Source organism: Podarcis vaucheri (assembly GCF_965113315.1).
Source record: "Podarcis vaucheri genome assembly, chromosome: 6".
In the NCBI taxonomy this organism is placed as follows: domain Eukaryota; kingdom Metazoa; phylum Chordata; class Lepidosauria; order Squamata; family Lacertidae; genus Podarcis; species Podarcis vaucheri.
The window spans coordinates 76,780,227-76,805,799 of NC_138764.1; the positions used below are offsets into that span (position 1 = coordinate 76,780,227).

Genomic DNA, 25,573 nt, shown 5'->3' on the forward strand with positions numbered 1-25,573 from the left:
TCTAAAATCAATTCATTATAAAATCAGTTCAAATCAAATTGATGGCAACCATTGGGCTAGAGTTCTGTGAAGAATTACCAAAGGAGGGGGTTAGGCTGTGCCTTGGCCAAAGGTCTAGTGGAACAGTTCTGTCTTGCAGGCCCTGCGGAAAGATGTCAAGTCCCGCAGGGCCCATGTCTCTTGTGGCAGAGCGTTCCACCAGTTCGGAGCCACAGCTGAAAAAGCCCTGGCTCTGGTTGAGGCCAGCCTAACCTCTCTGTGGCCTGGGACCTCCAAGATGTTTTTGTTTGAAGACCGTAAGGTCCTCCGTGGGACATACCAGGAGAGGCGGTCCCATAGGTACGAGGGTCCTAGGCCATATAGGTCTTTAAAGGTTAAAATCAGTATTATGTGAGAGGGAGAAAACTTTCAGCAATTTTGGGGAGTTGCCAATTGCTCTTTACTCAGCTGCTTCTGAGACGGTGGTAAGTTGTAGTGGAGCAGACTCTGAACCTCTGAAAACCTTGGGCGCACCTATTCAGAAAGCAGTGGAGATAGCAAAGTCACTTTGTGCATGTGGCAACTGTTTATAGCAAGGAAATCAGAGCTGCTGACCCTAATAGTTGACATGCATTCATAGTCTAATGGTGATTTCATTTTTTACAGAAAAGGTTGGTTGGATTTGCAGTAGTAAAGGAAATGAAAGCTTTATCTTTAGATCTTTCTTCAAAGATGAGGAACAAATTTTGTTTCACTGCTAATATAATTTCTTATTAGAATTCACAAAGTTCTGTTTCCAGAGAAACATACACATTTGAACACACACAAACACACACAAATCTGGCTATGGGCTGCACACAAACCACTGGAAATTGTCATGCCATGCTTAATCTCTTGGGTTGTGGACAATGTTCCTGCCTTTTCACCCTGACAAGATCTAGGGCTTGGGTTTAAATCCTGGGTTCCTGGATCCAGACATCTACAGTGAAATCATTTCTCCAAGTAGTAGCACATGTGAGTAGATACATGTGGGAAAAACAATACAGAGGTGGCAATATGTTTGGTGATAATATCAAAAGTCACACATGTTTGAAGACTACAAGGTTTGTTTAAGCTCTATAAGCATGCATAAATAAGAAGGGTGTGATCCAACCAATGTTAATAGCATTTAAGGTTTCAATGTTACATTAACTTATCATATTATAGGAACTGAAATAAATGCTTTTTCAGACTGTGCATAGTTGACCTACGGAACTTTATCCTACAGGAGGCAGTGATGGCCACCAACTTGGAAGACTTCAAAAAGGATTAGACAAATTCATGGAAGATAACACTATCAGTGATTACTAGCCATGATGGCTATCCTTTGCCTCCACACTCACAGGCAGTCATGCTTCAGAATTCCAGTTGTTGCCATATCCAGGTGATCACTGTGAGAAGAGGATGCTGGGCTCAATGGGCAATTGGCTTGATCCAGCAAGCTCTTCTCATATTCTTCTGTACTTGAAAATAAGGCCCATTGAATTCAGTGGAGCTTTCTTCTGAGCAGACATATACAGGATTGTGCAATAAGTTGTAATTATTTCGGTGGGGAAGCTAAACTCCCACTCCCACTGAAATCAATGGGATGTCAAGGTGTTTAATGCTGTCTGAATTATGCTCACGGTTGGATCGTATACTTCTGCTTAGGGCTGTCCCTACCAATAGGGAGAATGAGGTAGCTGCCTCAGGCGATGGATGCTAAGGGGCAAGGAGTTGTGTGTGCCACGCAGCCACTAAGCTAGCTTGCTGCCCTTTCGCCAGTGCTGAAGTTAACTTTAACTGCCAGACTGGTCAGCTTTTGTATCTGGATTAGGGGAAGTGTCATCATGTCCTTTGCCTCAGGCAGCAAATTGTCTTGGATCAGCCCTGCTTCTGCTTTACCGTGATAGAAAGAGAAGACGTCAAAAGTTCAAAAGGCATTCTTGCGTAGCATCCAAAAATAGTGCTTTATAGCTTCCGTTTCACAGTGATAAGACAACTAAATGTGAAAAGATCAAAAAGAGACACCAGAAAAGTTACCACAGAGATTGAAAATTATAGGGATTGTAATTAAGTTTATAGCAACTCTGCTGTATGGACCTATTTATTGGCTATATAGCTGCCCAGAAAGGTTGGGCTACCCAATTCATTTTTCAAAAATGCCTTGTAACCATACTATTTGAGATCGGCTCGATGCTTTCAGAAACACACTTGTGTGATAACAGCAAAATAAAAGCAGAGCCACTCTTTGGAAGAAAATGGACCTCTGTCTTTCTTGTGGATCAATGGCAAGGGTGGCTTTTTTCGGTTTTGAAGTGTCTCATCTATATTTGATGAGGGGAATTTGAATTGCATGCTTATTTTAGCTAAAAGCACCGTGCTTTCAGCTGGCTGTAGATTCAGAAGAAACAAGAGCTCCTTACAATGCAAAGACAGTTAGAAGTACACTTAGTTTTGATTATTGAGGGTTGTACTGGTAGCCTGAATTCAATAATAGCCTCACAAAACAAGGCTAATGGTTGAATCAACGCAGCCATTTAGGCACAATTTCTCCCTCTGTCTGCAATGACCACCCCAGAAAGAAAACTGAGGCAATGAGGTCACATGGGAATATCTGTCAATATCAGTTACTTATTTTTCCAGTCATAAGCTCAGTTCTTCACATTTCCACATCAGTTTGCCATTTTTGAAAAAAAAATCCTGCTGAAAATTCATAAGCAATTTAGTGCAGATTTTTTTCTGATATACATGTCTTTGTATGCACTTTCCCCTTAATATACAAATTTGGGGGACGCAGAGATGGATCTTTCACTACAGGCTCCTATTCCTTCCTAGCATTCCATCTGGAAATATGTGAGCTATAACAGCACTAGTGATGTTAAGTCCAGCATAATTTGGTTCTAGGGCCTATGACACTAGTGGCTTCGATTTGCATGGCGCATGGTAGCACAGCGAGGAAAAGAAGCGTATTCAGACTCAATTGTATGGCTCCCTAGTATATAACCCCACAATCTAATGACCTGTTATTGTGTCTTCCTAGAAGGCCATTTGTGCCACTGGAGCATTTAAGTAGTGCTAATTGCTTGTTGTTTATAAGGCAATTAAATGATTATCAGTGTGCATTCATTTATCCTCTTGGGCTGCGAAAGGAAATGGTAACAATTTAGTGAGCTTAGTTTAGAAAAATGAGTAGTATTTCAGCAATTTCTGGGACAACCATGAGTTTAAATTGACTGAATCACGGTGCTTAGGACCTTACAGAACCAAGAGGGTGTCTGCTGCTTTGCTGCTTGTCTTGGGGGACAGAGAGAGATACAACATTTTAACATAGGACACAGAAGATTCTTCATCCATGGTTTGATCCCAGCTTTGCAACACGCCTTACACAAACACATTTCAGCAAGTTAAATTTTGATTTGGATGTCAGACTTCCTCCCTCCCAAGTCTGCATAAATCTTAAAAAAACACTTAAAGTGACCTACATGTTTATATGTATCTACTTTGTCCTTCACCTTATTTATTTTTAATTTCAAATACTTAGAAATAGTTGCCAATAGTTGGGTGAGAGGTATGTTGTAGATGGCATAGACACAAATCAATAGGTTCCTTCCACAGCTCATTTTTTCTGGCTCATAAATAACTGTTAAAAACTTGTTAAACCAAGTGTCAGATCTTACCCTGGGAAGAGAAAAAGGTACATTTTTTTTAATGCAAACCTTGCTCTTAAAATACTACACCTGTCTTTATTTATACTTTTATGCTATTTTCATGACAGTTTGCTCAGGAATAAGCTATTATGGGCATACCTTGAACTTTATAAATCTATAAATATAGCAACATCATCAACAAGTTGTTGGACTCTAACTTCCATCAGCCCCAGCTTGCATGGTCAATGGTCAGGGATGATGGGACTTGTGGTCCAACAACATCTGAGCAGCTTCACCTCTGGGTTCTTCACCACTGCTGAAGAGCCAAGATGCTCATGAGATTAATCTAAAAAATCTGAAAACAGTTGTGCCACTCCAGTCTGACCAGTTCCCACAAAATTGATAGATGCTTGCAGGCTTCCCATAGGCATCCAGTGGGCCACTGTGAAAACAGGAAGCTGGACTAGATGGGTGTCTGGCCTAATCCAGGAGGGCTTTTCTTAAATTATTATGAGACTCAGGGCACAACACCTGTGGCCCTGTTGCTCTAGGGCACCCCCAACACACCTGGTTAGGACTCCAAGAATGAGACAGTGCCTAAGTTCCCTGAACAAACGTTCACTTTTCCCTCCCCTAAATCCTAGATGTTGAATGACTTACAAAGCCCAGCAAATATACTCAGCTGACATAGTATACTTGGTGTATAATGTTTCCAACTATTTTGGCGCAGAAATCACACATCACTGCCTATGGCCATAAAACAAGTCCACAAACTGCTTTTAATAGATTTCAAAGATATAGTGAGATGTGATCCTAACCTGTCTTGGTGCAGTCCCATGATTGACTCTGACAACAGGATGGCTTGTAATATTATTTCCTTTTCTGCATGGTCATTATTTTTCTGTGGTTTATCCATGAAGGCAAGAGCCTCTCCATGATGAGGAATGGGGCTGCCTCCGACGGAGACAAATGGAAAAGCTCTCTCCCTAGCGACGAAGAGCAGATGAAAGCCATCAGATCATTTCCTTCTACATATTCAATTCCGTTTTTTCATACTACTGTTGTCAACAGGAGAGTTGGATTCCAATTATCTGATTCAAGTGTTTCCAGTGAACTGTCATACACAGAAGCTAACAGCAGAATAACCTAGTTTTGTTCATGAACCAGTGAACAATAAAAAGATGAATGTTTTGCTTAGCTCGCCCTTTCCTGCAAGGTGGCAAGTACAGGGCAGCCATTCCAGGATTTTCTTCAGAGGAGAGAGCAATGTGCTTTAGTTTATCTGAGAATCTGTTTCTTATTGCACATTGATGTGTTCTGAAAGAATTACAGGGAAGCAGCAATCAGCCTGTGTACGACACACTATTCTCTAAGCAGAATCATTGTCAGTTCCCAGAATCCAATGAGCTAAGAGCACACTTCGGTGCTTATAACGTACCACCATTTTAAGCTCAGACCACAGTTCTCCCCATTGCAGACCCACATTTGCTTGATCCCCTAGGAACCTTGTTAATCTCATGTTTAGATGAGCCAAGACTATTTGATGGTAGCCCAATGTGGTCTAGTGCCTGGGGCTGGATCAAGGTTGTCTGACATTCTTTTGCTGCCCTCAACATCTTTTTGTATGCAGGGATCAGGAAGATGGCAGAGACAGCTGTGTTCCTTCCTCAGCATTTCTCCCCATTGTGGTCCCCACCTGCTGAACAAAGACAAGGAGACACATTTTCCCCTCCTTCGTATCTTATTGCCTCAGAGCAGCTGACCAAGCCAGGTATCCTCCAGCTATTTTCTGCACCCCAACTTTCATCAGCCTACATCATTAGTGGTGTGGGATGATGAGAGATGCGGTCCAAAACATCTGGAGGATACTAGATTGGGGGAGGCTGCCTCCAGGGGCTGGATTGGCCATTTAGGTTCCCTCCTGTAGAAATTTCCCAATGTAGTCAAGAACTATTTAAATTATAGATATTTTATTTTGTTCTTTGGGGGCTCCGTGTCTCACAAAGGAGCGAGCCCCATTCAAGATAGCAGGGGGAATTCAACATCACACTATGACAAACGTTCTGTCTGCAAACATTGCAGCTCACCAGATGGAACAATTCTTCTCCTCACCCCTTGTGCTGTTCTGGGGTTTTCCCGACTACCCCACTTCCAATGGGGGAGGAGGAGGTGCTGTACAGGGAGAGGAGAGGCCCTGTTGTGAAGGTGGAAGTCTCTGTGTAGGACTTCTGCTGATGAGGCTCCTTAGGTGAACTCCTTAGATATGCATAGGATTGCCTGCAAAGATACATCTTTTTTTCATTTTGAACCAAAGCATGGCCAGCTTCTTTTTTAGTAGGGCTCTCGTGCATTTAAGAGGTGTATGATATGCAGAAACAAAAAACACCAGGGCAATTTTCCTGGTATGGAAATGCGTTGATGAGATGATGTGCCTGCTGGGTTTGTTGTTGTTGGTTTTTTTTTAAAAAATCTGCCACTCAGTATTAAAAAAGGCACAGAACTGGTGCCCCAGTTGAAATGTGTGTTGGAATGGTGCAGCATCACTGAATGCATGAAGGTATCTCAGAGCAGTGGCAACAGGATGAATTTGTGGGGCCAAACAGAGACGGAAAGGGTGTGTATCCTTACAGGAGGTTTGCTTGTAAATTGCACACAAAACAGAGTTTCCTGTACTATAGCCAACAATGACTTTTATCTAACCACTAGAGGTCACAGCATACCCTAAATAAAGAGATCTTAATAAATACACTAATTAATGATGTACACTCAAACATCAATAGTATGTACTTTGTCTCGGGTAGGGTGAATCACTGTCCTTTATTTCACTAATTTGTCCTCTATAATGGCCTTTCCCCTTTATTTAAATCTTTTATATCAGTGATGAATAAATAAGGTAAAGGTAAATTAAACCTTCACCAAACAGCTGCTAACAGCAAAATCTTATGCATGTTTCTGCAGAAGGAAGTCCTACTATCCTCAATGGGTCTTTCTCCCCAGTACAGCCTATGTAATGTTGATACAACTTTGTTTCCAGGGTAGTACTGGGTGTAAAAACAAGCCTAATCCAAGCGGAGGTGAGAGCTGAGGATGTGGAAAGGGACCACGGGAAGAGCGTCGTTGGAGAAGATGCACCTGCCTCCTCTTTCACTGCTGTGGAATGGACAACCTTAGCTGCAACCTGCCAGCCCAAAGGGAAGGAGTTGGTACATTTCTTCTGTCTCTTCGGCTCATATAGAGCAAATTAGAACATATATTCTACAGACAAAGGCATCCAGAGCAAAATAAAACTCAGTTTCCAGAATGATTCAAAAGCCCTTGAAAGAGGCTGCAAAGTAGCTGCAGGGCACATGTTTTGCAGGTATTGGGTCTGAGCGTCAATCCCTTGCATCTCCAGGTCTTTTTAAAAGGGATTCTGTGTGGCTGGTTAGGTATAAGGCAGCTTCACATGTTTATAGAATAGACTGCTTATAAGATATGTTATTTGAGTGTATAAAAAGCCATGGAATAAATGCAACAACAGTCTACTAAAAATGTCTCATACATTTGGGTCCTGAAGGGGAAGGTTGGCGGGCTTCTCAGAGGGTCCAAACCCTCAGCCAGTGCCCTACCTGACCCCTCCTTGGTGCTGGGCTTGATTGGAGAAATGAGACTGGAGGCACAATGGGTTTAGGCACAGTCTCTGGGGTGACCTGGTGGCCCTCAACAAAAGGCAACGGAAACTACATTTGTGGTTAAGTCTTTTACATTGTTATTGTGCCTTGGGCTTCATGTTTTTGATTAAGAGATTCTAATGGGAGAAAATCTCTGCACAAAGATTTAATAGTATTTTAAGTGCCATGAGATTCTAAAAGGATTTTAAAATTTGGTTCCTCAAGATGTAGACATTTATATTAATGATCTTAATTGAAATAATTAATTCAGCTGAAAGAATTTAAATTCAGTACTTGTAATTTTGCCTCCCCCTCAGCTCCCCCTTTGTTACTTTCCACAAGGGAAATGCATAACTTGTAAATCTGTAATTTAATAATATTAAAGGTTTTCTTGTGTTTGTGTTTAAAGATATATGGAAGTTTCAGAAGCTGCAAGTATGCAAGGCAGAGAATAATATCAACAATGCCCTCTTCAAGCACGTCCATTTCAGTTCCTCAGTCCTCCATCCCATAATATTAAAAACACTCGGGGGGTGATGGACGCTAAAAAAGAGTAGTGAGTTATTCTAATTGCTAAGCATCTCTAGGATCAGCTGCCAAATGGAATCAAGCTTCCCTGGAGTGCCTCTTCTACTATAAATAATTCTTTCCTTATTGGCCAGATCTAATAAATCCTACATCCATTGCTTCACTGTGGGGAGGGCTTAAAGTCCCCTGTACAGTACTTAACAACAACACACTTGGGCTCCAACACCACCCTGGCAGGTGAATATCATCTGTGAAGACTTCCCAGTAATGGAGTTTTTCTCTTTAAGGTATGGGCATTTTGGCATTATTTTAGTGGAATCTTGACTGTCTTGGATACACATAAAGCTCCACCTTCCGTAAGCAACAACTTTTTGAGGAGCAATACATATGTTGATACTGAAAGCAATCTTGAAGACTAGGGTTGCAATCCACGCACACATACCAGGGAAGCCCCTTTGAAATGGGTGTTTCAGTGAAATTTGCACTGTTTAAAATGAGAACAGGAATAGCAGATTTGCATCTCTCTCTCTCACACAAAATCCTGTGGCTTCTTAGTGTTTTTGGTAGACATGTTCAGCCACTGTGAGGCTTAGACACTTAACTAACTGTACTGGATGTCTCTTTTGAGTATGCTGAGATGTAAGTGGGCACTGAATAGATCAAGAATGGGGAGCCTGTGGCCTTTCAGATGTTCTTGAACTTCAATCAACCCCAGCCAGCACGGTCAGGGATGATGGAAGCTGCGTTCTAACAACATCTGGAGGGCTACAGGTATTCATCAGTGTGACAGAGCAAGAGATGAACTTAAATGGAGTCTATATTGTGGCTTAATAGCACACTATTAATAGCACACTCCTTTGTGTCCCACCTTTTCTGTGGACACTGTATTCTCCAGGCAACGATTTGGGGATACAGTGGAATTGTGGTCTAGCTGTCATACAAATGGAACTTCTTACAGTCACGTGATCTGGTTCTGTCATGAAGTTGGAGCTACCTAGCAATAAAGGCTTCCATAGTAACCGAACACACAATCAGACATGCTTGAGGCATTACATACAACCTCCACCAACCCTGCAAAGAGATACAGCATTAAAGCATGGTTTGTCTTCCTTTGTCTTGCGACTGAAACTGTGAGTGAATGTGTTTATTACATATTGATCAATATTTTGTAAAGTGATTGGAAATCTATTGTTGGTTGCGGGGGAAGACTCAGTCTGTGGAATGTTAACTTACCAACCCAACTAAGATTATAAATGTGGACGTACCTCTTTACTAGGTTAACCTGACGGGGCTTAAGCGTTGATTTATTTTAACTGAGATATAGTCAAAAGCAAGAAAATCCTGTGTTATCTAGCTTCCAAGTTTCAGTTTCATACTTCTGAGAGTGCCAAATCTAATGGGTTAAACTTCATGTATGGCATCCGTGCCAAGCTGCAGAAATTCAGAAAAAAACCCAGCCTGTGAAATTTGTGCTCTGTACTATGTAAAAAAAGAAAAAGAAAGAAAACCCATGAAATATATTTCATCTCTCATTTCGAAATTGCATTTGACATCTAAGTTAAATAAAATGTTCCTGAGGTCATTAAAACTCAGAAATAGTACAAGACTTAGGTTTACCATACTTTCAGAATGAATCAAGTTTCTGAACTTGTTTTAATCTCCATATAATTGCTTTTCTGTATATGCTAACCTTTAGAAAATGAGTTTAATAATTAGTCATCTCAGGCTAGTTAAAAGCAACATCCTGCCCTTAGTACAGTTTTATTTTCAACAAGAAATTGATGCCAAAGTAAATCCTTCACCGTGGATGGAAACTTAGCTGCAGGCCACACATACATTATGGATACTTCGATACCTCACAAAATCAGCTCCACAGAAATACTTTTCTCCTGCCCAATTTGTGACCTGGGGAAGCTGCTAATTGTGGAGCAATTGCCAGTCATATGTGTGGATGATTTTTTTTTTAAAAAAATAAGTATATAAATAAGATGCTCTAAGATAACCCATTGTGATTGCCCACTTATTACTAATCATACAGTTCCTGATATCTTTATTGTGGGGCAGCTGTGTCTTGGTGGCCTAGGATACTGCATATCAGATGGCTTTGGGCCTGAATTGGGCAGTGGGAATCCTGGCTGTGGTTTCCATTGCCTGCCTATAGCAGGGGTAGGGAACTTCAGACTCAAAGGCCTCACTTGCCCTGCTCTTCCTCCACATTTATCTCCCCCACCTACATCCTCAGTCCTATTAAGATTCCACTGGAGGGCATGGTGGCAATACCAGCTACAGGAAGTGGTGTTACAGCTTGGGAAGAAGAGTAAGGTCCAGTGGCAGCTTCTGGGCCTGAAACAAATGGATTTGGCCACTTACCTGCTTTTCCTTTCTGAAGTAAATGAATGAACAATTGCACAATGCATAGATCAGAAAATCAATTGCGTATTTGAAGGAGGAAAATGCCCTGCATAGTGGCTCGTTTATGCTTTCTGCTCAACAGCCACATGGTTTCAAGATACACCCAAAGACATCATGGGGGAAGATTGTTGCTTCTGCAAAAACAAACAAACCGTTGTTCTAGAAACTGCTACTCTCCTTTTCCCCTTCTGTAACAAACAGTGAATTCCTTGATAGAATTGTCTTCTCCTGTGTGACTTGTAATGCTTCCAGGTGGGTGTTTATTATGGGAAAAGTGCTTTGGAGCCATGCAGGGTTTTTTTGTGGCATCCACACGACAACCTTGGCATCAAAATGCCAGCCTCAATCCCCCCCCATTTAATCTGGATTTACCCTTCCCACGGAAAACCTGACATTAAAAAAATTGTTGCCAATGACCTGTTTGCAATATTAAGCTCTTGTCTGGAGGAACCCTCGGTGATCTTCCCTGATCAGGATGCAGGCTCCCCAGGTCTGTCTTTGTCAAGCCTATCTATATTAAAATCTCATCTCATTTATATCTGCCGGTTGCCATTTCACTATCTGTTTGTCCCTTCTTGTTGTTTTTATTAGCTCTCCTAGTTCATTGTGTTTGGAATTCACTCTGAGCAGGGCTCGTATTGCTGTCTGTTCTCAGCAGCGGTGGGGAAAAACAACGCAGAAAACAGATGTTAGGTGCACATTGGATTGGGATGAATCTGAAACTGAAGTGAGTGCCTGGGAGAGATTCCGAGCATAGAAAGCAGACCCTCTATGAGGCGGCATGAGTTAAAGCAGGGCCACCTGAAGTATCTGATAGATAGATAGATTTAATTTCTGCCCCACCTTTTCATCCAAGGAGCTCAAGCTTACACACATGGTTCTCCCCCATCTCATTTAATCCCCACAACAGCTCTGTGAGGTAGGTTTGGCTAATAGGCAGTGACTGGCCCAAAGCGTGCTTCTTCACATGGTAATGGGTACAGTTCATTTACTTCACTTACTTCAAAATGTAGTAAGCCAACTTTGCTGTAGGATCCCTAGAACTCCCTTTCTACTGGCAACCTAAATGTGAGGCACCATCACTGAGAATGCCTTCTTGCCATTCACCACCTGTAATGGCATAAAGTTGATCACACCTGCACCCAGATCATTTAAGGGCGTATATTCTGGATGGAATTGAGCATCTGTTTCTTGTCCTGGAATAGATGGCTGAACAGTCTGTACGTCTGAGGAAACAGAAGAACACTGCTAGTTGTTGTTCATTCTTTTTTGTATTTGCCAGATTGTTTAAATAAAAAATAAATATTTGTTATTGGAGAGAGTTGTAGGCGGTCCAGTTTAGTATAAAACACAGCTGCTAGGTTACAAATGGAAATTTCTGAGAAATATTCAAAAGCAACCCCGTGTGCAACACGTTGCAATAGTCCAAGCTAGAGGTCACCAGGGCATGAATAACGTGGCTAAATTTTCTCCGCTCAGGACTGGCTGCAACTGGTGCACCAGTTTGTTGGTGTTTGTTGGAAGGTGCTGCATTCTTTGTTAGGTTACTAACAGGGGCTCCTTGTGACTGTGCTGCATCTGTCAACACCTGAAGACTTTCAGTCTGATCCTTCAGAGGGAACGTATGCAACCCCATCCATAACAGGTTGAACACCCACCCACAGTCAGATGAACCACCTACCAACACTATCTCCATCTTACTTGGATTGAGCATCAGTTTACGTTGTTCATAATATGATGGTTTCTTTGAAAGCAGTTTAGAAAATCTCAACTGACTTCTAAGAATGGCCTCAGAATTTAATCTCCACTGAAGGTGAAGAAAGAAACAGCTTGATGGTTTCCAGATTTGCTCAGGTGTGTTGGTGCACCTTCACAACACTCCTGAAAGGTAGTTTAAGCTGAACGATTTTGTCTGTGGTCACACAGTGACTCTCTGTGGCTGACATTTGAATTTGAATCTCTCATGCCCAAGTCCAAGCTTTTTGACACCACATGGCTAGTATTTAGCTTTCCAGAAGCCTTTCGCATCACCTGAAACCTGATCCTTTTAACTGAAGGTGTCCTGATCCTTTTAACTGATTGAACCTACATACCAACTATGTCCTCTAACGCTGGTACACTATTTCCCAAGCTTGCCTCTTCTTCCTCCAAATAGTCATTGTAGATTAGGGATGGGAACCTGTGGTCCCACCCAGATGGTGTGGATCATAGCTCCCAGCACCCCTAACCATTGGCCATTGGCCATGCTGACTGGAGCTGATGGGAAGTGGAGCCTGATAGCATCAGGAGGGCCACAGCTTCCTTGACATACCGAGAACTCTTAAAGGCTGTCACCAGTCAGGCCTTTTTGCAAATGGAATATTGAGGTTATATACCTCTGTCTCTGAGCTCCCTGCCCCCCCCCCCGAGACTTTATGATCAACTACAGTTTTCTCTTCAGTTCTCTGGCTTCTTTACCTCTGCTTAGAGTAGTCAGAAATAGGAGAAATCATCCCACACCCCTCTCTTGTAAGATAAGATGTGAGTGTCATGCAGCGAGGGTGGTAGTAGGTTCAGGGCAGAGAAAGATAAAACCTATTTGCACAACACAGAATAAATTCCTGTAATTCACAACTACAAGATGTGGCAGGAGTCATTTGCTTAGGGATTAGTCAAGGTAATAGAGGGCCTTTCAATGGCTGTTAGCCATTCCAATTAAAGGGAGCCCCCATATTCAGGGGTGAAACACCAGTTCCTGGCAGGGCGGGGAAGTCAAAAGGGCCTAATACCTTCAAGCCCTGTTTGCAGGTTTCCTAGCTGACTTGTGGCTAGGCACCATGGGAAACGGAGTTTCTGTGCGCTCTGGCACTCGTCACAGTGTCCCATTGTGCCAGAAGCAGTTTAGTCATGCTGGCCACATGACCTGGAAAGCTGTCTGTGGAGAAATGCTGGCTCCCTCGGCCTGAAGCGAGATGAGCGCTGCACCCCAAAGTTGCCTTTGACTGGATTTAACCATCCAAGTGTCCTTTACCTTTACCCTTTACCTCACACACTGTGGGAAAAGGATGCTGGTCTAGATGAACATTTGCTCGGATCTGGCAGTGCTCCCAACAGTCCAGCAGTATATTTATGGCTTATTGCTGTTGGGTTTGTTAAGTATAATTGTTTAATTGACACTGAAATGGGAATGCCTGTGTATTGCTGAAAAGATCTAACATAGAAGATTCCATTGAAGTATACTAAGCTAAATTAAGAGCAAAAAGGGCTCTTTGAGCTGCCTTGATGGGTTGATAATTAACTGTTATTGCTCTCAGGTAGCTCTGATGTGGTGTTTTAACCTTAGATCATATGATAGGTATTGAATTTGCCATCTTGGAAGGGTGGTGGCTGGAGTTCTGTGTTCTCAGACTCTGTGAGCATAAAGATGCAAATGACTCTTCAGCAGGATGCAGGTTTTAGGGAGAGACAGACCTCTGCTTCTAGGTCTGTTGGAATTATTTCATATTTTGTAGGATGCCGATGCTCTACCTTGGACTGGCATATGTCTTATGGAGCTATTTGGATGTATCATTTGATGTTTCTGTTCTGCTTTGAAGAAAGTTCTGCAAGTAAAGTTTTGAACAATCTAATGGGTCTGGACAATGCTTCATTTCTAAAGGAGTTGGTTTTATGCATCCAGTTGCTTCAAACTGCATAATATCTGCAATAGGGTATGCACAGACTTAACAAGTGTTAGATTTAGGAATGTAGGAAGCTACTTTACAGCAGCTGGAGATGGCAAGGATTGAAACTTGGATCTTCTGTATGCAACACAGGTGTTCTGCCATTAAGCTACAGTCCACCCGTTTAGTGTATTACTGTGCTTTTTTAGGTTACTGATCAAATATCCTAGTGTTGGACTACATAGTTTGTGTTCCAAGTCCACTTTTGTGGTCTGCCCCTGGGATCTCATATCTTCCATCTGCATGAGCAACTAGGGTGAGGACAGACACTGGTGGAGGAAGAGGAGTGCGGGGGGAGCATACCGCCCCTGGCAGCGTGATCCCAGCAGGGTACCACTGCGGCTCCCCCCCGCACTGGGCGCCCCGCCCCCACAGGTAGTGCACCCCACCCCCAGGACGCACACCCCACCACTCTGGGCAGTGCAGCCTGCCCACGGGACATGCGCCAGCCCCGACCCACCTGCTCTCTTCCCCCCGGTGCCGGAGCATGAAGCTCCGCCACTGAGGACAGGTATTCACTAGCATTGGTGTGATGACAGCTAAGCCATTTAAATCCACGTGCCACCCATCCCTGTGCTTCTCTATTCAGAAGTTAGTCCCACTGTGTTCAGTGGTGCTTACTCCCAAGTAGGGATGGGAAAGAAATGGGATTCAATTCACGTGCAAGGTTGACTCTACCTAGTTCGCACTCCCCCAAAACAACACACAAACCAAAACACCACCATCCTTCAAAATTCATACTTCTCCAACCAAGTAATGTGCACAAGAATTACTTTACTAGGGCCAAGTATGCATGTAAACACATATAGTGGAGAAAACAACTCAGAAAAAATTGCAATAATTTACGGGGAAATGCTTTGCAAAAATGTGCAGATTGGACAAAAATCTTCATGTTTTAATGATGACTTACATGATTATTTTTATGAGGACTTAAAAAAATATCTAAAGCTGATGTAGAAATGTGGAGAACCAAAGTTAAAACCAGAAAAATAAGAAATGGAAAGAAGCAGAAATGGTGGGCAGATTTTCTGATCCTTAATGCCAACTAAGTTGCATACTATTGTAGGCCTGGTATAGGTAATTTAACTTCTTTTTTAAGATGGTAAACCCAAGCTATTAAACTGCACCAATATATATATACTACAATACAATGTTCCAGTTAACATTTCTGTGGCATGCTGTGTTTTCCCATCTATCTCTCCTCTCTCCCACCACCCCCATCAATTTGACCAATACTGAATTGTGTTATCTATTTGTTCCTGGCTCATAGAAAGTGGATTGGTGTGGGGTGGAAGCCCAAATACATGCAAATACACTTGAATAATGCATGACCTTTTTCAGTATAAGTACTGCAGAATCTTTTGCTTGTTTCTCACAGATCTTGAGTTGCAAAGAAAAGGTAAAAAAACAACAACACAAAAAAGTAACTGGGGTAAGTTCATAAATAAGACATTTTCAAAAATAAGTGTGATGCTCTATAGAGCATACATGATTTTTTTTAAAAAAACAAAACAACACAACACTATGTGAAGCTACAAAATGAAAAATATAAAAGTTACTCCGGAAAACTCTTCTGTTACTTCAACTTGCAAAATAGGGATTCACTTCTAAATTAATTAAGAGACTGAAAGCCTGAGCAAATTTATTTTAGGATAATCCAGTCCAGGTGGGACGCGGGTGGCGCTGTGGGCTAAAGCCTCAACGCCTAGGGCTTGCCGATCGAAAGGTCGGCGGTTCGAATCCCTGCGGCGGGGTGCGCTCCCGCTGCTCGGTCCCAGCGCCTGCCCACCTAGCAGTTCGAAAGCACCCCCGGGGGCAAGTAGATAAATAGGTACCGCTTACCAGCGGGAAGGTAAACGGCGTTCCGTGTGCGGCTCTGGCTCGCCAGAGCAGCGATGTCACGCTGGCCACGTGACCCGGAAGTGTCCTCGGACAGCGCTGGCCCCCGGCCAATAGATGTGAGATGGGCGCACAAACCCCACAGTCTGTCAAGACTGGCCCGTTCGGGCAGGGGTACCTTTACCTTTACCTTAATCCAGTCCAGATCCTGAGATAACTCCAGTGCTTTTTCAGGCTGTGTATAGATAACCAAATATGCAGATGATTCTTCAGCTGGTGATTTGCAACCCAAAATCTGAAAGAGGTCACACCGCCAGGATCACAATCCTTGCTGGGTTTTTCCAATTTGCATTTTTTCCCCCAGAGGAGAAATGATGGCTGTTGCAGCATGTAGCTCCAGAGATACATCTGCGTACCTCCTGCAGTGCTGAGGTGCATCACTCAAATTGCACATTGTATGCAGCAGCTGATGATGGAAGCAATCCCAGAGTTGTGCTCTACGTAATGTCACACAGAGCCCCTGCTTCAATCTGCACACTGCTGCCAGGACAGACTACAGGAAGCTGTCCCAGAAGGGTGCCTCGGGATCCCCTGTATTGTCACACAGGATGCTGAAGGAGACCTGTCACATTCTGTGTAACTTCCGCGTTGGCTAGAGGGCAAGAGAAGGAAAGCAGTTAAATATATCTTCAAAGCCCTACACTGTTTTGCCTCCCTTATCTGGATACACTTATATCAAGAGACGTCCATGCCCGTGACCCTTACTTCTCTCACTCCACTATCTTCAGCCATCATAAGGCCTGTTGCTCCCTCAAAACATTCCACCCTTTCTGCCTCACTACTCCATGCACATGGAATTGCCTCCCAGAAGACCTGCATGGTGCCACCTATCACACCTCCTTCATCAGTAGTGGAATCTGGCAACATGAAGAGAGTTCAACTGCTTAAAACATAATGGCTTTGGGGCAAGATGTTGATTCCTCCACTCACAAGTCACTTAACCCAGCCAGAGTTCCCAGGTGCTGACAGCTTCTCGGTCCCTTGAAAGCGGCTTTTTTCAGAGCATCATAGTTGAATCCCCTGTTCACTCTTTTCCCCAGAATGAATTTGATAGCCAAGATTTATGGCTGGCTATCATAAATCAACACATAATTATCTCCATCAGCAGCCTGCTGGCAAAAGATGTTCAGTCCACCATGTTCCTCCTCCAGAAGTTCACAAACATTGCCATTCTCAGTGGTGGCATTGACTAAAGAGAAACAATTTTTTTTGTGGCCTAGTCAATTGCACTTCTAAGATAAACTATTTTAAAAAAAATTCTGGAGAGGCAGAACACACCTTATTCATGGTGTGTGAGGAGGGCACTGGGTTGGGGAAGGTTGTTCTAGAGCAGTGATGGCCAAACTTGGCCCTCCAGCTATTTTGGGACTACAACTTCCACCATCCCTAGCTAGCAGGACCAGTGGTCAGGAATGATGGGAACTATAGTCCAAAAATAGCTGGAAACCCAAGTTTGGAAATCTACATGGTTCAACATGTGAACACGGGTTTAGTTGGAAATGTACTACATATCCATTCCTATAGTAACATCACAATTTTCAAAGAAAAGCATTAAAAATTACTCTGGGCATGAACCTAGGAATGCAGGAAGCTGTCTTAGCTCAGTATTGTCTACATTGACTAGAAGAGGCTCTCCTATGTTTCAGGCAGGGAACTCTCTCAGCCTTTCCTGGAGAGGCCAGGGATTAAACCTGGCAAATTCTGCACGCAAAGCCTGATGCTCAACCCCTGAGTTATAGCCCTTCCCCATGAAATAATTTTGTTGTGTGTGTGTTTGCTTATCCCAGGTGTGAAACGCTGAGAAAAATAGAAGAATACATAGAAGGAAAATTCCAGCAAGTGTAGTTTCTTCTGTTGCTAAATGCCATGATAGGAAAACTACACAACTGCTAGGGTTGCCATATTCTGAAGAGCAAAAAAGAGGACACATTTGCCAGCTTCTACTTTTAACTACAGATCGCTATGACGACTTTCATTTTACATACCCATGAAAAAGAGGACATATGGCAACCTTCCAACTGCCAGAAAATTCTTCTCTACCTAATATGTGTGTTTACTTGTAAGTAAGTTTCACCAAACTGTCTTAAAAGGGAGTTATCCTCCCACAAGTAAATGTGCCCATAGGATTGCAGCCTTAAAAGGTAAATGGGTTACCTCAGGGTTTGAATCTTGAAACTCTAACTTATTTGGAAGCTGTGTTCCATCAGAACTGGTGAGATTTCAACATAAATATATTCAGGACTGGAATAAAAGGCTTCTTAAACAGTGAGCAAAAACATGCAAACAAAATCTACTATCTACTGGGATAGATTTAAAATGCATTAACTGTGGCACAGTTAACTCAAATATCTTTTTTAAGAAGAGGAGGGAATGCAATAAGGATTCTTAATATTTTTGGAAACAATAAGATACCGCATGATAGGCAAGCTAAACTTCCCTCCCCCCCTAACAACCAGCCATGGTTCCAGTGAACAAAAAAATCAAGTTAGAAAATGTATTTACTAAAAAAATATATATCTATTTTCCTGCAAAATAATGTAAGAATAATGAGTGCATATTCCCTTTTGATGTGTATGGCACATGCTCCTTTAAGGAGAAATTCTGTATTTCAGAGATAGTGTGCATATCGTGAAATGAAATGAAATGGTTGTTATGGCAACAACTCTCAAAAGCAACTACTTAAATGAGAAATATGTTCTATACAGCCATAGAAAAATGAAAACATGAAAACAGAGACAGGGAGAATGGCCAAACAGAAGCAGTATGAGATGGTGAGAGCATTGCTGATTTACAGGCACATAGAAATGCAGAAGAAAGCTATTTATTTTCCTTCTTTTTGAAGCCAAAGTTTAAAGCTGCATCTGTTTTGGGGTACTTTAATAAGTTTTTTTTTTAATTAATGTTTTCCCTTCGGTAATTAAAAATACCCCCTAAACCCCATATCATATTAAACTAACTTTATTGCTACAACGACCCAACATTAAAGATAAATAAATGACCCTGTGATAACAACTTTGATCCGTTTGGACACTGCACCATATTCATGGAGCAATGGCAGTGGATGTAGCCAGAGTCTCTGTATTCCAAAAACCTCAGCCTTGTGGGACAAAAATCTCAGCCTTGGCTGGTGGCAGTGGGGCTTTTGAAAGTGTCACAGCTATGGCTGCATCTACAGCCTGGACAGGGCAGAAGGGGATGAGGGGCAAGGTGGGAAATGCCTTTCCTGTGCTAGCTCTCAATCACAGCTGGTGAGGGGAGAGTTAACCCTTCCTTCCCCACCTATGGCATCTGCCCCAAATGCACTCCCCGTGTTGCAATTAGTCTTATTTCAAGGGTTAATTGCATTTGGGGAGGGCCAATTTTGAAGGGATCATGGGTAGGCATGAAAGAGGTAAAACTCCCCTCCCTAGCTGTGTCCCTCAGTTGAACACGCCTGCCTCAATTTGCTCTTCCTTTGCTGCAAATTGAGGGGGGGGGCACGCTTTCTTTTGGCTCTGTTGATTCAATAGATCCTACTGCATACCTGCTTTAGGTTGAGCACATTCTTGTTTGGGAGTTTCAATCTTGGCTTAAGACCACGTTTAACCTGCCTGCTCTTTGTCTACAGGGCACAATGTCCAAACACCTTATTAAAATCCGGTAAGGGTTTGCAGGGTCTTTCTCCTCTCGTCTCCCACAGTGCATTTATTTCTGAAAGCAAGAACAAAACAAAACAAAACAAAACCTTTGGTGGAAACCTGCCTTGGTTACGTGAGTAAAAGCACAAACAGTTTTTAATTTTGACTTGTATAAGCCTGCAGTAAGAAAATTTGAGAAGCCCTGTTGTAAGGGGGACGGTTGGTGCAGTGATTATATTTTCCAGGTTAGTGGCTAGAGACTGATGCAATGAAAATGCACTCTACCAAATGCACTCTTCTTCACATTTCCTCATCGCTGCCCTAGTTTTATTCGGAAGCCTAAAAGCAGACACGTTATTCTGAAACTCTCATTTAAATCTCTCCTTAAAATCTGCTAATACTATGCCCTCTCTTGGGCTGTCAGGCCGTCAACTTTTCCATCTTGCTAGCTGCTGAATAACCTGTTTTGCTACTCTTTTTCAAAAACTCCTCACCCCTCTTTTCACTCTTGATATGTTTGTTCTAAATCATAAACACACTTAACTGGTAGACACAGGGACAGCTGCTGCTGCTGCTGCACTCAAGTGAAGCGGACACGGAGCAATGGATCCAAACTACAAGAAAGAAGATTCCACCTAAACATTAGGAAGAACTTCCTGACAGTAAGAGCTGTTCGACAGTGGAATTTGCTGCCAAGGAGTGTGGTGGAGTCTCCTTCTTTGGAGGTCTTTAAGCAGAGGCTTGACAACCATATGTCAGGAGTGCTCTGATGGTGTTTCCTGCTTGGCAGGGGGTTGGACTCGATGGCCCTTGTGGTCTCTTCCAACTCTGTGATTCTATGATTCTAAGTCCTGCTTTAGGGCTTCCTGTGAGCATTTAGTTAGCCAACATGAGGGAAAAATGCTGGACTTGATGGGGCGCTGGCCTGATCTAGCAGAGCTTTTCTGATGCTCTAATGATAAGTGAACATGCCATTCAGTTTCTCATTTTTCCAATATTCAGTTCACCATATTTCTTCTTCAGTCTGCGATTTTTTTAAAAACCCCAATAAAAATCTGTCATTATTTTAGTGTACATTTCCCTGAATATACCCATTTTTGCATGCAATTTCATTTAACACACATTTTTGCAAGCATTTTCCCCAAATAGAATGCATTTTCACCAACATATTAATTTTCACAACAACCCCCTACAATATACACATTTTTGTACACAATCTAGGCTTGCCATATTCCAAAAAGTAAAAACCAGGACACCCCAAAAGTTGTTGAACTTTTTGACTTATCTAAGATCCAGGACAAAGTGCTACGTTTCAGAAATTACCCCTGGACATCAATTCTGCCTTTGAAACCCCAATATTGTCTGGGAAAATCCAGACGTATGGCAGCCCTATATTTACTGGAGAATTGCATTTCAAAATTCAGAGAATGGTGAACTTTAAAGATAACTGATTTGGTTTGTATATCATCTCAGACAAGTGCAAATTGGGCAGGTTTGCATTAAAATGTGAACCAAACTGAATGGCTACCCCATCCCCAACTAGGGATTGTTTTGTATAACTGCATAACTGTATGATCTGCATTTATTTCCGATTTCTGCTCCCCCATCACATTTAAGCACACACACAACTACATATTTTTAAAACACATTTTCTTTCAAAATGCACATTTTAAATTCTTGATATATTTTTAAAGCTCAGAACTATGCCCCAAATCCAGGAAATTCAAAACCTGGTGACTAGCTTAAGTTCCATTCTTCACATTAGTCTAGGAGGTGCAGATTGAGTCAACATGCCCTAGTTTTCCATGACTGTTCCAGTGGAACATTGGGCAATGTTGGGCAGTTGATCAAGACCCAATGGGTGTTTGAAGCCAGCACAATCTCCAGTCCAGGAAATGTGGATTAAGATGTGCTTGCAGGGCCTCTTTATTGGTTCTGCTAAATGACCACCTGTACAGGCTCCTTCCTCAAGAGACATCTATAGCAGTCATTCTACCAGGCTATAGGAGAGAGAGAGGAGGTGGCAGGGCATCTCCATCAGCTTTGCTGAAATAATAATAATAATAATAATAATAATAATAATAATAATAATAATTTATTATTTGTACCCCACCCATCTGTCTGGGTTTCCCCAGCCACTCTGGGCGGCTTCCAACAAAGATGAAAGATACACTAAAACAAAAAATACACTAAAACAAAAAATACACTAAAACAAAAAATACACTAAAGACTAGCTACATGAGGCTTCCCCCTCAGGGGGAAAAGAAAAAGACAAAATGAGAATATATAATAAAACAAAAGCACATCAATAACTTAGGGAATTTAGGGAAGTTTTTAATGTCTGATGCTGTATTGTTTTTAATATTCAGTTGGAAGCCGCCCAGAGTGGCTGGGGAAACCCAGCCAGATGGGCGGGGTATAAATAATAAATTATGATGATGATGATTAACTCCTTACTCCCACAAACACATTTAAAAAGCCATAGAATGTTAATCACCTGGTTTAAGTGAAATGTTTTTGCCTGGCGTCTGAAGATATGTAATGGAGGCACTATGCGAGCTTCACTAGGGAGAGCATTCCACAAACAGGGAGCCACCGCAGAAAAGGCCCATTCTCGTGTTGCCACCCTCTGGAACTCTTGTGGAGGAGGCATGCAAAGAAGGGCATCAGATGATGATTGCAGGGTCCAGGTTGGTCCATATGGGGAGAGGTGGGAGAGAGATTCAACTGCACCGTCTCTCTATTACCTATGCTGAAACACCAGGAACTTTAGCCTGCTTTTTCCAAATTGTTCCATTCTTAGTGTTCACTACAAGATCTCTGTAACTAAGCAATACAGCCAGAGCTTGCTTCTTCCCTACTCCCTACCAGTTCCTTTTGTGTCATTGTGACTTTTCTGTTGAGAACCTGAGCACAGGGAATGCCTTACTGATATCTGTAAGCTGGTTGGGAAGCCTTTTCAGCTAAAGTGTGGGGTTCATCATCATCACCACTGATTGCAGAAGTGAGCAAACAGCGGATACTCTTTGGAGAAGGGCAGTTCTCATAGCTGGGCAAGGGGAAAGGGAAAGCACAATGCAGGCTTTTTGTCTGGTTGGGGCCAGTCCTACCATTCCACCACGGTGCCTAAATATGTAGCTGTGCAGCAGCTGTAGATGCGCGACATCATCTCTGAGAGGCAGAAAAAGCCCTTGCAGAATATTCCTAAGCCTTTCACTGGCAGAGATGAGTGGGATGGGAATAAACTGCACTCCCAGCCAGAATGCTGCTGCAGATGTGAACATTCTCCTTCCCCTTTGTGTACAGCACCTTCCTAGCTTTGAGTTTCTTAGCAGACACAGACAACCGATAACTAGATCAGGATTTTGACTTGTGGGTGTGACAGGTAAAGAGAAGGATTTATCAGTCTAACCCAAATAGGAGACAGCACTCTGGAATCCTCCTAAGTCACTTATGTATATGTCCAACAAGGCAAAGAACAGAGTTGTTAAATGAAAACTTGCCCCGATAAATCTTTTGTGGGGCTTTACAAACCTTCTGATCGGATTTGTAACTCTAGACGAAGATCTGTATATTTGCTGCAAGATTTGGAGGATTTAAAAATCCATCTCTTGACTTGTGAAACAATTCAGTGTTTTAGAAACCAGGTAGCTAAACCCAACTAAGACTAAAAGCACACAACACTTGGCTCTTGAAGGTTTACTGACAGCGTCTTATACACTGGAATGAAGAGATAATGTATGTAACTCAGGTGTATTAAATCCTGATTTTTATTAATAAACTCAGGAGTAATAGCTTTAAAAATAACCCCAAAGACATTGAAGAGAGCTTAACCCTGTTTCTTAAACTTTCTCTAAATTGTAAAACTAAGAAGGGTGAGCAGAGCAGCTATTTCAGATTTTAGCTGGGGAAAGGCTAATATCTCAGAGATGAGTAGGATTCTGTTACAATGTTCTAAAAGACCTAGTCTTTCAACATTCAACATAAAATAGCCACCAAGAAATTAGAATATTTTAAGAGCAGACTTAGCGAATGCTTGAAGGGAAAATTATGTATATTTCCTTTGTAAACAACTTTCTGAAAAAGCTCTGCATGGGACATTTTTTCTGAGAAGGTGCATCACCAAACCCTTTGACCACCAAGTGATGGAGTTAGATTAATTCTTTTTGAATTAATGTTCTGTTTTTACTTCCTGAGCAGCTATTTTGCTATGTGCTCTCTGTTTGTGTACTTCTTAAAGGATTCTATAAGATTCACTTAGTGGGAAGCATAGCCAATGATCAGGGATGATGGAGGTTGTGGTTCAGCAACATTCGGAGGGCCAAAGGTTCCCTACACTTCATTTAAATCCTCCCTTTCTACATGGCACAGTCCTAATCTGGATCAGTTTTATGAATATGAACCAAGTGTAGAGGAAAACAATGTTCAATTACCGTATTTTTCCGTGTATAAGACTAGGTCCCCCCCAAAAAAATATAAAAAATTAGGGGACGTCTTGTACATGGATATCCGAGGCTGGACTGGCGATTGGTTGTTGCCGCAAAAATAGGGGGTGTCTTATACCTGGGGGTGTCTTATAGATGGAAAAATACGGTACATGGTATCTACAAGTGGGACCAGGAACTAAATACTGTATTGCATCGTGGAGAACTCCTGATCAGGGTTCCAGACAACTTGCCATGCCTTCTACCAGGATACTTCATTCCCCACCCTTATTTTATTGCTAAGGTTTTTTTCTCTACTACTACAAACATCCTTCTTGTTCCTCAGTAGCTCTGTTTTGGTTACATGGTCATTGTAACTCAGCACTTGAGTTTGTTATTAGTATAGCTGATGATTCCGCTCATAGTTCAAGAGCAGCTGCTTTCTGTGAAGCCTAAATATATGGCCCGTCTTTCTGGGTTTTCTGACATGGCTTCCACAATCTTTAATGGCGCAGGGCAATGTTTAGTAACAGAGTAATGTATAACACAAGAAGCCCGTGTAACATTAAATTTTATATGAGCTTTAATTAGACAACATTTATATAAAAGCCTTTCCTGTGTCAATTAGCTGATTGACTGTCATCTGCTTTCTGGGTTAGTGAAACTTGATCTTCTGTGAATGAATTTGTTTATTGGGGGAAAAGGTACCAGGGAATGGAAAAGAAAGATTGAATTAAATGTTGTATGCTGAGTGACAAGCTACATTTGATAGGGCTTTTAGTTTAATTACTTGTGTTTAATTAAGATATTTATTCATCGAGAAAGTTCTTCATATTAGTAAGATATTGGAGAGAACCTTGTTTGCTTATGATTTTTAGATACATTTATGATATTCAAAAAACTGTCAGGCACTCTCTTTAATTTAAAATGGATAATTTATTTGCTGGTGTCCAGAAATCATTACACAATGAACCATAACCCATGACTTTCCCCCCCATGACAGCCTAATACTTAGGGCTATATAGCTGGCCCATTTTGTATGCTCTGTTAAGCACTGGAAAAGCTCTTTTAAAAAGTCTTATCAAAGATCTGCTCGCCTGTATTGTTTAGTATTCTGTAGCCATTTTCAAAACAGCTTGATGAGTGTATAACTTGATTGAGATAACATGCATCCAGTTCAATGTTCTGGGAACAGTTCAGAAGTACTAGTCTTGTGTGTTATTTCAGAAGTTAAAACACTGTGTTTTTTAAAGCATGGAACAAGTTAGGAAATTAAATGAGATTTTTCTCTCCACAAAAAGCATCCAGGATTTATCAGTCTGAAATTACAAACCAAAGCTTCTCCTGTCAGTGGCAATGTTTACAACATTAACAAAACTACTGAAAATGTGACGCTAGTAACAACCCATTCTTGGAAATCTACTTTATGGAGTATTCATAGATGGAGTGTTTTAGTAGGTGATGGTATGAACTCCCTTGGCAGGCCAGACCTGGACCTGGAAAACTGAATTCTATTTCCTTCAACATTCAGAAAATAGCTTGGTTTACTTCAAGTCCAATTTGAAGCTCAGTCAGATACCCACAGATCTCTGACAACAATGCCACCAGGAACAAGATGGGACCTGATTCTCTTCCAAACTCTGAGCCACCAACCCTCCTTCTCTCTTGCCCATTTACCTCTCTGTGCCTGCCTGC

The 25,573-nt window shown here is 42.0% G+C and overlaps 2 long non-coding RNA genes across 2 annotated transcripts in view; one reads left to right on the plus strand and one right to left on the minus strand.

The window, feature by feature from the left end:
- Window positions 1-25,573, minus strand: part of LOC309534385 — a 415,746-nt gene that overhangs the window by 61,480 nt on the left and 328,693 nt on the right. The window lies entirely within an intron of this gene.
- The window catches only part of LOC309534419, a 36,348-nt gene continuing 19,635 nt past the window's right edge, over window positions 8,861-25,573 (plus strand). The window contains exon 1 of the long non-coding RNA XR_014220702.1: window positions 8,861-8,955. This is a non-coding gene — a long non-coding RNA (uncharacterized lncRNA). The remainder of the gene's footprint in view (window positions 8,956-25,573) is intronic.